Raw genomic sequence first — 10,768 nt, 5'->3', positions numbered from 1 at the left:
AGCTATAGTTTTGGCCGCTTCTCTCTCTCTCTCTCTCTCTCTGAGTTGATTTCATATGAACTGGGGGCCTGATCCAACAATGGAAGATGGTCGGCATTGCATGCCATCTGTCGCAAGTGTGTGCATGGCATCTATAACCCAACCTGCGCTCTCGGAAATCGAAGGTGAGGATGATTGTGCACCAAAAATACCCCAAAATCTCCCACATAAAACAACACACTTGTCATCCCTCCTCTCACCGATAACCTACAGTGTGTTAGATGCTAGCTGTCAATGATGAGTCCCATGATAAATCACATATCAGCTATGTAACTCCTTTATATGAGATTTCTGTATTACCATAGCATGGATCATTACGTGAAAGGGCTGACATATTCTTAAGATCTCAATCAAAATGTATTACCATAGGAATTTCTCACATTTTTGGAAACCAATTTTCTATATTGTTCTCTTCTAATAAGTTCCCGTCACGCTCCAAATCCGAGACATAATACGACCATACTACCGAGGGGTACAACCAACGATAACACGAAGTCAACCATTACATTTAGCTTCCAAATCCCTCTCAAATATAATAGATAGAAATCCAAAATTCATCATCTATGAAATATCAAAATAAACATCGATTCATAGCATCTAAATCTATACACAAATACCAAACCTATAATTCTCATTATTTAGAAAATTACTAAGCTACAAATCCATGACCAACTAAAGAATTAAAATTATGTTACATAGATCACGAAGCTTGCTAGCATGGTCTCCAAGCCTGCCTGGACCATCCTTCGTCCCTACTGAATCTATTCGTCTAGAGAGAGACAAAGAAAAATAAAGATATGTGAGTGACGCAACTCAGTAAGTAAAACTTACACTATCATCAAGCATAAGTTTTTTCATATCAGTTCATCATTTAAAGAAAATAATAGTTATTGTAAAAATAAAGCATTTCATGGTACAATTAAATCTAGTCATAAAGCCAAGCATGCATGCATAAATCATCAATATTTCATAAACATGGTTCTAAATTTATATTACAAATAAATTCATAAATTATTTGTCTATCATTTAGCCATATCATAGTTCAAAATATTGCTCACTGATATTTATGCTACGGTTACTCTATACTCATTATAAGGCCTGTGTTCATAATCGATATAGATTTATGTTTCATATGCCAAATTTATACCCGCTGGCATAGCCTGTGTTCGTATGGATGCTCTGGGTGTCAATCTTTTCAATTCTAGAAGTTATCTATAGCTATCTAAGAGCCTTTCAAATACTTATATTTTTTAAGAAAAACATACATAAATAGTCGAAAAATACTACATGGCGTGATCAGATTCATATTTTATAACAAAGCTGTTTCTATTAAAAATATTCATGGAGCTATTTTTAATAGTCAAGCATGATTTTTATAACACACATGCTGATCCATAATTTTAAGAAAAATATGACTTCTTTATTAGATATATATGAATAAAAATATGATAAGTTGAAATAATAAGAAGTACAAGATCTACGCACCTCTACCATCTTAGATCGTCAAACCTTGCTCGACAAATATGCTAAACTTATTTAAAATATTAAAAACAAAATTATTTTTTATTTAATGACTTGAATGGAATTAAAATAATAAGAAACAGAGACAATCGGCTAGATGATTCCAGGTAGGTCTGGCCCAGGCGAACCAAATAATAAATCATGGGGCATGAACTCGATTAGGGTCAAGATCGTTCAATAGGGATCATCATCAATAAATTTTAGGAACACTCTACAGAGTCGGGGTGGTCGGTTTGACAGGCTCTCTGAACACTAGAAAAGTTTACAGCCTCTTTGGTAACGTCAATCTAGGTCCATAGGATAGGAAGGTGGGACCCTTCACTAGGGCCCATAGGTCTTTTAAAGAGAGAAAGAGTGAATGAGAGAGAAATAAGAGAGAGAAAGAGAGGGATGGGATCTCTCTGTCCTCCTCCTCTTCTTCTTTCTTCTTCTTCTTTCTTAGCAAAATAGAGGAGGGAGGGACTGGACTGGTGGCTAACCATAGTTGTCCGGTGAGGTGACAATCGGAGGCAGGGGTGGACAATGGTGAGTGGTCGGCAATGGCTTGTGGGAATGGTCGTGCTCTACGAGAATAGAGAAAAAGAAGAGGGACAGTGCCCCTAGCTACCTTGGTGGCAGCCATATCGGCCCAAGGAAGCATCAACGAGGGACAGGAGGCTCATTGGCAAGGATGGAGGCGAAGGACTTCGGTCGGCTGTCGCAATTTTTAGTGGATCCCAACGAGAAAAGAAGAGATGGCTCTCGAAATAGGGGAGGCAAGCAACTGGAGGGCGGTGGCGGTCGACCGGAGGGGCACGTTGGCCACCAAAGACGAGAAAAAAGAAGAGAGGAAGCCCATTGGTGGATCAAGTAGAGGGAAGAGGAGGGATTTATAGACAGTTTTGGGAGGGATAAGCTCGACGATCATTGCTCCCATCTGCGGATCCTGACAGGGGTTGCGCAAGACCCCAACTATCGCGGCTGTTCAACAGCCCTATGGAGTCCACAACAACCATGATTACTATGGCTTATAGGCTCAATGGAAGGGGAGGGAGGGAATAGAGGATTGCGATTACATCCTCTTCTTCAATCTGTTCTCTTTTTTTTAATTCTTTGGATAGAGCCGGCTGGCCCTGCCGACTTTGATCCAAACCAGGCCCAATTTGGGCCAGTTCTCACAGTTTCAATCCTCTCCATCATCCAGCTTTTGTGTATTGGTCGATAGCAAATGGTTGGATAGGATGGTCATGCATGTCTCAGCCCTGTCCACTCAACAGTTAGTGAACAATATATAGTCATGCAAATGGTCGATAGCAAATGGTTGGATAGGATGGTCATGCATGTCTCATCCTGCTCAGGATAGGAGACCACCCTATTCCGGCTAAGCAGACCTCAGCGCCGACCAAGCCAGACCTCGGTCCCGCTGAAAGCCAGTCCAACCTCGAACCTCACCAAAGGTTTGGCCGACCTCGTCCGGATCTCTCCGCTGCTACGACCTACAGTAACTTCTTCTGGTGCGCATAATGACATTCTGAGCTCGAGCTCGAGGCATCCTACTGCATCGACTGCAAGCCAAAGAGCTTCCTCGACCACAAGAATATACGAGACGCGCCCTGGCTAAGTTCGGGCCGCCTTATGCGACGACGCACCTTGGCTCAAGCTCGGGGTGCCCTGCTGAGCAGTCCACAAAGTTAAGGAGGCTAGGCCAATCTCAGAACCCACCAAACCAACCTCACCGAATATTTATCGTGGCCCCCATGTCGGCCCGATCTCAGTGCCCTGTCAAGCGGGTAAGGCCAACCTCGGACCCATCGAAGGCTGAGCTGACCTTGATCTCCGCCAAAGGTCGAGCTAATCTCGCCCAGTACACGCCGCGGCCGTGCTCTGCGGCAACTTCATCGCACCATGTTTTGCTTGATGGCCATGCTAAGACACGTCAACAAAGGACTGCACCTTGCTGCCCCAGCCATGCTTGCTTATAAGGGCCATACTCTGCAGCACACACCAGCACCATACCGCGCGCAGGGACAGCTCAAACCGTGTGCCTCAAGCAAGCCGTGGCTGCGCGCCACCTGGTCAGTTCCATCTCCTTCCATGATGAGGACAGGCCATACCTCTGCCACGTGGGCACCTCTGCGGGGACTATAAACAGCCCCATCAGGTAACGCCTGAGGATCCTTTTCGCCAACAAAAATTCGACGCTAACTTAAACATCGGAAGGCCCTCACCGAAATCATCGGTAAGACTTTGTGCAGGTTCGTCGGTGTCCAACAGGCGGAGTCCCTTCACTGACTCAACCAGTATCTCCTCCGACTCCTCCAGCATGGTCACCCTCGGGCCAAATTTGAACTATAACATCTGACGCTAGAGGAAGAGACTGAGTCGTGATCATGAGGTCAAAAGGTCATGGAGCTTCGAATGCATCGAGGCACCGAGTACTAACTTCCAGCAGCTCGCTTTAAAGTCCACCTCCTACAGCACCTGCACCGGCGGACCAAATTCCTCAAGTCCAGCTAAAACAGTTTAATCTGCTTGTTCAGCAAGTCCAGATACTCACTGCGGCCGTTCAAGGCCTCCAGCAGGCAGTAGCCCGACCTACACTCCCTCTTCATGGGCGCGTGTCCTCAGGACGGTGCTCGTGATGTCACTCCCTGCCATGTGGCACACAATGGCTGATGAAAGGAAGTACGATCGACCAAGGAGTAGATCTTTTTGGCTTGAGAGAAATCGTCCTCGGCCCAAGAGCCCGACTCGCCCGAAGTCTCCCCTCCAGAAGTTTGAAAAATACACTCCCCTCACCTCCACCCGAGCTAAGATCCTCGTAGAGATTGAGGATCAGGCTTACCTCCGACCACCACCGAGGATGCGACCGTTAGAGTCGCGGAAGCGCTCGAGCAAATACTACCGCTTTTATAGAGATCACGACCATGATACAGAGGATTGCTACTAGCTCCATGATGAGATCGAGGCACTTATCCGCCGAGATCTGTTGGATCGATTTGTCCGTGGTCAAGTCGACCGAAGGGAGCCCGAAGAACAGAGCCTAGAATCGTATGAGGGGCAAAACGACAACCGCCCCATCACGGGCACCATCAACATCGTAGCCATGTATCTTACATGTTGGCGGCTCCTTGACCTCAGAGGGCAGTGTCGAAGGTCTCATCCCCACCAACCTGAGTCTAGTGGCCCGGGAATCACAAGCTGCACTCCTGGACGGGACTTCAGTCCCTCGAAGCTGAAGCTCCGGGGATCTCAAAATATATTATCAATAAAAATTGCCCTCCGGAACTTCTTTGAAGCATCTCTGAAATGCCTTAATGAATTTGACGTGCTCCGGTTCTCCACAACACGAGTTACATATCGGGGCGCCCTCTACGACGACGCGCCCCGACCCGAGCTCGAGGTGCTAAGTATTCTTGACGACGCGCCCCGATCCGAGCTCGGGGTGCCAAGTATTCTCGACGATGCACCCCGACTTGAGCTCGAGGCTCCAAATATTCTCGATGACGCTCTCCAACCCGAGCTTGAGGCGCCAAGTATTCTTCGACGACGCACCCCGACCCGAGCTCGGGGTGCCCTGTGTTGTGTCGATCGCGAGCCAAAGAGCTCCCGCGACTGCATGCGCTAAGAGCCGAAGAGGCCCGTCGATCGCAGGTGTCCCGATCTGAGTGGGGGCGCCTTGCAGAGTCAACTAAGAGCCGAAGAGACCCATCGACCGCAGGCGCCTCCGATTTGAGTTGAGGTGCCTTGCAGAGTTAATTAAGTGCCGAAGAGGCTCATCGACTACAGGCGCCCCGATCTAAGTGGAGGCGCCCTGCAGAGTCAACTAAGAGCCGAAGAGGCACTACAAAAGAAGGGAGAACTCGCGACGCTTTTTTATGTCTCTACCGACGCTTATAAGCGTCGGCGAATTTCCAGCCCACGCTTCACAAAGCGTGGGTCAAACGTCGGGCAGGTGGGCGTGGGTACGGTTTTTGCCGACGCTAAGGGAAAGCGTCGGCAAAAACAGGACTTTTCCGACGCTAATGAAAGCGTCGGGAAAATACTCAACGCCGACGCTTATAAGCGTCGGCGTTAGCAACCTGTTTTTTAAAAAAAAATTAAAAAAGAAAGAGGGGAACCTGTTCTTGCCCCAGGAGGGGTGGAAATGTGGATTCTACAACCAGAGTAGCCATGGCATCCATGACGTGGGGTGGAAATGTGGAATGCAATGGCCGGCCTCCTTTAGCTGGCTCTCCAGAAGGGCGACCGTTCTCTGGTGCCGGACGGTTCCGTCGGAGATGAGCACGACCTGGTCGAGGACCTCTTCTTTCCCTGGAGCACGGCCATCGACTTGAGCAAGGCGACGATGTGGAGAGCCGAGGCAGAGTCCAGCCCCGACGTCGGCTCGTCGAGCAGGAGCACGGCCGGGTTGTGCACCAAGTCGACGCCGACGGACACCTCGATGGAGCCGTGTGGTGGCTGGGCTGGTTCAGACGGCGATCCGGAGGAGCCCTCGAGTGCCCCTGCTTCGAAGCCCAGGCGGCGGCGGATTAAAAGAAATTAGGGGAGAACGGGTGGGGTCTCCGGTGTGGGATTAAAAGAAGAACGATGGTGGGGTGGGCGGATGGAGCGGCAGAAAAAGGAGGGATCGGGGGAGCGGCTGGGTGAAGAAGGAGGGACCTCCGACGACGCTTTAAAGCGTCGTCGTCTCTAAGATCGGGGGTGCGGCTGGGTGAAGGAGGAAAGGCCAAGAGTTGGGCCCCTTTTGGCCTCCGACGACGCTTTAAAGCGTCGTCGTATCTTTTGGCCTTTGACGACGCTTTAAAGCGGCGTCGTCTCTAAATTTCATCCGACGCTAACAGAAAGCGTCGTCGAGTTTCGACCCCGCTTGAAATTCGCCGACGCTTTTTGATAGCGTCGGCGGGAAAGAGTCGGGAAAAGTCTAATTTTTTGTAGTGAGGCCCATCGACCGCAGGTGCCCTAATCTGAGTAGAGGCACCCGACAAAGTCAACTAAGAGCCGAAGAGGCCCATCGACCGCATGCGCCCCGATCTGAGTGGGGGCGCCCTGCAGTCTCAAGTAAGAGCTGAAAGGCCCCATCAACCGTAGAAAAGGACGTTCCAAGCCCAAACTCGAGCACCCTGCTGCGACGACCGTGAGTCAATAAGACTCCCTCGACCTCAGAAAAAAGTCTGAGGGCGACCCGAGCTTAAATCGAGCGCCCCAGTTAAAGACTCCAGAGATCTACAAGGCAAGAAGGCACCAAAGTTCATGACGACTTCCTACCTAAAAGGTCCCCCAGCACACCACAGTGCAAAAAGAGTACCTCGAGCTCAATTCTCGCAAAAAGGTCCGAAGCAGACCTAATACTCAACCTGGGTGCCTAAAGTGCCCCAGCGGACGAGTTTGGGAGCAGCGAGATCTTCGCCAACGTTGCAAAGTTATAAGTTGGGAGCAAGGGCCGAGCACAGCGACTTGGCCAAAGTTATCCGGCAACATGAAGGCTAAGCCAGTACCCAAGCTATGCAGTTCAGACCTTGTTAGCCGAATACAAAGGTCCAACACAAAGCACCAAGCAAGACGAGTTCAAAATGCAAAGTGTTGGACAAATTGCACTTCATTAATATTGAAAGGCCATTAGCCAAGTACAAAAGGAACCGACCTTGAGGTCAGGCTGAATACAAAAAGGCCTAAGTGGCCAACCTAGCAAGAGCAAAAGAAAAAAGAAAAACGAGTAGAAAAGAACTGTTAGCTTGAGCAGCTTCTGACCCGATCTCAATGGCAGCCTCTGCAGCATCCCAAACTGTCACCTCGGCGACGAGCTCGCTTGCTCTAGACATCACTTACCCCGACGTTGGTGGGCCAAGACGAAGCGTATCTTGTAGTGGAACCCCTTGGTGACACCAGTGATCATATTCTTCGGCCTCTCCTCAAACCGAGTTCCATCCGAGGCAACCACCCCCTTGTTGTGTCGGGTCATCAAGGTCTTATTGCTGAAAATCATCCCTGCAACTTCTCATAACGGAGATGGTAGCCAGAAAAAAGAAGGATGGAAGCAAGAGAAATCAAATGAGGGCCCTAGGGTCTCTCCAAGACCTTAATATAGCCTAACCCAACAGCTTTGATTGGCTAACCTGGGCAGTCGCGTGGCAGGTCCAAAAGCTCCCCCAGTGGATCTTCTTGGATCATAACATTAAATACCAAAGCGGTCATGAGAGCCGATTCGGAGAACGGGGTATTAATGATTGGCCCCTCGCGTTCCATCCAGCAACGCCTCGAAATGGAGCACCTACGCAACACTTTAAAGAGCTCCCGCAGCCGTTCCCGCTTGAAATGACATGGCAGCCTGATCCACTCAAGCTCGACTTACGAAACTCGGCCTGAAGCCACCAACCTCCAATAATGGTGTACCTAGCTCGGTACGTATGTCTTCATAAGCACTTGGGTATGATGCAGGATGACCAACAGTCCAGCTACTTTCTTCGTCCGAGCCAAAGAGCGACCCGATCTCGAAAGTTGGGGGGCAAATAATAGGAGGCAAAATGGATCGTCCTGCTCAGGACAGGGGACTACCCTGCTTCGGCTAAGCAGACCTCAACGCCGACCAGGCCAGACCTCGGTCCCGCTGATAGCCAATCCTACCTCGAGCCTCGCCAAAGGTCCGGCCAACCTCGTCCAGATCTCTTCGCTGTTACGACCTGCAGCAACCTCTTTTGGTGCTCATAATGACGTCCCGAGCTCAAGCTCGGGGTGCCCTGCCGCGTCGACTACAAACCAAAGAGCTCCCTCGATTGCAGAGATATACGACAACACGCCCTGGCCTGAGCTCGGGGCGCTCTATATGATGACGCGCCCCGGCCAAGTTCGGGGCGCCTTATGCGATGATGTGCCTCAGCCCGAGCTCAGAGCGCCTTGCTGAGCAGACCTCAAAGTCAAGGAGGCTAGGCCGATCTTAGAATCTGCCAAGCCGACCTCACCGAATATTTGTCGTGGCCCCATGTTGGCCCGACCTCAGTGCCCTGCCAAGCGGGCAAGGCCGACCTCGGCCTCCGTCGAAGGCCGAGCTGACCTCGATCCTTGCCAAAGGTCGAGCAAATCTCGCCCTACGGCAACCTCACCACACCATGCTTCGATTGATGGCCACACCAAGACACGTCAACAAAGGACTGCGCCTTGTTGCCCTAGCCATGCCTGTTGACAAGGATCATACCCTGCAGCACATACCAGTGCCATACCGCGCACAGGGACAGCTCAAACTGTATGCCTCAAGCAAATCGTGGCTGCTCACCACCTGGTCAGCGCCATCTCCTCTCATGATGAGGATGGGCCATACCTCCGCCACTTAGGTACCTCTGTGGGGACTATAAATAGCTTCATCAGATAATGCCTGAGGACCCTTTTGGCCAACAAAAACTCAATGCTAATTTAAGCATCGGAGAGCTCTCACCGAAATTGCCAGTAAAATTTTGTGCAGGTTCGTTGGCATCTAGTAGACGGAGTCCCTTCACCGACTCAACCAACAGCTCCCCCGACTCTTCTGGCATAGTCACCCTCAGGCCAAATTTGAACCACAATAGTATATACTAGTATAGTATAGTATAGTATATCTTAGTAAAGTATTGTACATACTATTAAAGTATAGTATATACTAATATAGTATAGTATATACTAGTATAGTATGGTAGAGTATATATCTTTATATATGTACATATATATAGATATATATCTATTTATATGTTCACATATCCATCAATATATCTCTCTATATATATGCATTGTTATATATATATATACACACACACACACACACACACACACACATACATACATACATACATACATACATTTATATATGTATTCCAGGATTGTGGTGGCCCAAGCGAGTGGTTTTCCTGAGCGATGATATCTTTGGAGAGCTTTTCTCTCTTAGATATTTTTCTATCAAAAATAACAAAGTTAGTTTTCATATATGTAGAATTAAAGGAGAGAATTTATAATTTTCTTGAACGCCAACTTGGGTTTGCTAGTCCTTTTAGTGGGTAGCTTTAGAATTTTATAGGGTTGTGTTGTTTTATAAATAGTATCTTTTATGTTTATAATTTCCATATGTATGGAGGGCTTTGGGATTTTCTTATCATTTCACGATACCGATTTGGCCATGCTAAAAATTTTCTTTGTTGCGATAGAAAATTGAATAGTAAGTTGCATTCCTTCATAAGGAATATTGGGGTGGTTCCAATTTTGGTCTAAGTAGTTTTTACTTTAAAGGAAGTATAGTCTCCTTAAGGGCGTATCTTTCAATTCGAAGGTCATTACGTTTCATTTATAATGTCTAAGAGGGGTAGTGAATGCCATTTTGCAGCGATCCTCCTCTTTTATTTGAGTATATGCGAGATCCTTGGATTCTTTTTATAACATTTGCTTATTAGGGATTTGATATCTTATCCATTGTAATACTTTGTTTAGAGGTTTATAGTTGATTACTAGCCTAGGCACTCCTCTTTCTTTTTCAGACGCATTTTGAACATAAAATGCGGTACAGCTCAAAGAGAAAGAGCTTTTCCTACTTAAATTTTTCTTAAGCAAAGATTGAATTTCATCTTTGTATATTTCTAAAAGTCTTTTCTTCATTTATATAGGCCTAGTCGTAGTCAAAATGTTTTGTTCATCAAACTTGGAAACATAAGGTCAGACTTACCTAATATATTTTCGGATACCAAAATGCTGAGGGTAGTTCATCACAAATACTTTCTTTGAATTGATTTTCCAAAGTTCTTACATTTTCTTGGAACTTAGGAGTGAATAAGGCTTTAGTTATCCTAGCATTTTGTATTTCATATGAGTTAAGCTACCCCAAAACAATTAAACATCTTCAAAAAATGTCGTCCCAATGTTTATTTCCCATGAATTGGATGCAGGAGTCAAGCTAGGACCATCCTTCTCGGTAAAATTGATTAATAAATTATCCATAAGGATATCTTCTCTTAGAATCAAGGATATCATAAATTACTTATCTGCAGAAGGAGACTGATACTTCTTCAGAAGAAAGAGAGATGAATCACCAGAAAACCCCATGGAAGACGATGAGATAAACAAAATCTCATCCTGTAAACAAATAGTTCAGGCCTCTAGCATAAAAAATTATTATCCTAGACCTACACATGCAGACCTGCAGATCAAAGAAACAGTCGATACCACAGTTGCAATCCAGTTCGACAGAAGAAGCCTGGTCGAATGGAATCTTGAT

This window comes from Phoenix dactylifera, chromosome 8 (genome assembly GCF_009389715.1).
Source record: "Phoenix dactylifera cultivar Barhee BC4 chromosome 8, palm_55x_up_171113_PBpolish2nd_filt_p, whole genome shotgun sequence".
Classification (NCBI taxonomy): domain Eukaryota; kingdom Viridiplantae; phylum Streptophyta; class Magnoliopsida; order Arecales; family Arecaceae; genus Phoenix; species Phoenix dactylifera.
The sequence above is the reverse complement of the archived record's forward strand: the minus strand, read 5'-3'. Positions refer to the sequence as shown.